The 1,949-nt window shown below is 39.0% G+C and overlaps 1 pseudogene across 1 annotated transcript; it reads right to left on the bottom strand.

Moving 5' to 3' along the window:
* Nucleotides 1-350: 350 nt before the first annotated feature.
* LOC308415880 (obg-like ATPase 1) lies at nucleotides 351-1,511 on the bottom strand (annotated as a pseudogene). Its single transcript has one exon. The product of its transcript is annotated as an obg-like ATPase 1 (transcript).
* Between the last annotated feature and the right edge of the window lie 438 nt (nucleotides 1,512-1,949).

Below are 1,949 nucleotides of genomic sequence, written 5' to 3'. Positions count from 1 at the left end.
GATTCAAAAAGGAGCAAGCCACATTGCCTTCACTGTCCAATGTGTCAGGCTTGGCATACATGATGGAGATTAATAAAGTATCAGAAGAGTAATATGGCTCTTGAAATGCTTCTACAGTTTGAAGTTGGGTCTTAATCATGTGAAAAAGGTCATGCTTAGTAACTTGCATTTCATTGAAGGTACATAGTATTTTATAATTTTAAAACAAATAAAAATAATATGTTTGTAGAAGATTCCCATTCCTAACTTTGTCTCTTTTGTTTGCAGAAACTTAAATTTAAAAATGAAGACCCCCCAAAACCCAATATATGCATTTTAGAAGTTGTATGTTGATTGGGCAGTTTGTAAATTTATATCATTTTTGGTTGCTGAGGTGTATTAAATCTGAAGAAGTTAATATCTCCATCTTCAATTATATAATTCCTTCCTTGTTGTTTGTATTTTCCAGCACCCTTGACTGCATTCTCAAAGCCTGCATCTTTAAAGTCTTTGTATTTTGATACTTCTGCCATAATGAATCCCTCTTTGAAATCTGTGTGAATCTTTCTTGCAGCCTGGGGAGCCTTCGTTACTTTCCTGATGGTCCATGCACTCACTTCATTTGGGCCTGCAGTGAAAAAGTATTCTAGTTGGAGTGCTGCAAATCCAGCCTTAATGATCTTAGGCAAAGCACTTTGTGTCATGTTCACTGCCAGATACTTCTCTCCTTGGCATTCAATTCTTGCGACCTGGCTTCCAAGGCCCCACTAAAAGGAATGACCAAGGCACCTGGGTCAGACTTGTCCATCCACTGTTTAATTTTTATCAACCATTTATTTATTTTTTCTTGCATAGTCTTTTTTCAGAAAGGTTCACCAAGTAGACCATTGGTTTAGAAGTGAAAAATATGTGTTTATTCAATCTCCTTGTCATTCTAGTTATGATAGAAGTGAACAGGTTTCCTTTGATCTATAACCCAAGACTTGACTTTGAACTTTATGTCATATTTGGGTTTTAGTTTCTTATCACCTCCTCTCACAGTCATCTTCTCTAGTTATCTATAATGGGCCCAATCATTTCCTCATCTTTCAGCTGAAACTCTTTATGAATAATTTCTATATCTCGAATGGGATCTACACTTCCTTCAATGTGTGTGATATTATCATCTTCAAAAGCACGTGTTAAATAAAAAGTCCCATCACAGGCATTAATATAAAATAAAAAAGGATTCCCTAAACTCTGTCCATTGTGAGCTTCTTTCACAAGTTCAGCAATATCGACTACATTTAGGAAAGCAGGAATCTTGCTTGCTGGTTTGTGATACTGGCAAAGGAAGTCAAACCTCTCATCGGGCACAGGCTCTCTGCTCTCATTAGGGTCTATAGTGCCAAGGTCTTACTATTGGTTAGTATATTGAAGAAGGTGGACTTCCCAACATTTGGCAATTCAACAATACCAATTTTCAGTGAGGTTCCAAATCTTCCAATAATTGGAGGTGTTTTAATTCCATCTTCTTCCGTTTTGGGGGGCATGGTGCACCATGCTAATGATCACATGGTGTCCCAGGTTACAAAGACCTGTGTTTCTTGGAGCAGGAGGTGGGGAGGAAGGTGGAGAGAGTGCAGGCCCAGCCCTGCACCCATGACGGTACCCAGCTTCTTAATTGGCAGGAGCAGTGTGTTCCAGGCTGAACAGCAGTAAGCATCACCCCAAGCTTGAGAATCCTGGAGATATCAGGCATAATTCTTTCTATTGCTTTCACCCCACATTGGATACTGGCAAACTGAGAAAGGATCAGCCTGGATCTTAAGTTCCACATACACAGGGGATTTCAAACATGCATGACCTAGCCCCACAGTTTTATCCCAAGTAAGTAGAAACTCTTCCAGCCACCAAGCAATATCCTCTGTCTTTTAGGTATTGATCTCAAACAATTTTTATTTGTCCTCCAGCTTAGTAATATGAACCTG

This window comes from Micromys minutus (assembly GCF_963924665.1).
Source record: "Micromys minutus genome assembly, chromosome: X".
Classification (NCBI taxonomy): Eukaryota; Metazoa; Chordata; class Mammalia; order Rodentia; family Muridae; genus Micromys; species Micromys minutus.
Note: the sequence above shows the minus strand (reverse complement) of the source record. Positions and strands in the feature narration are given on the sequence as shown.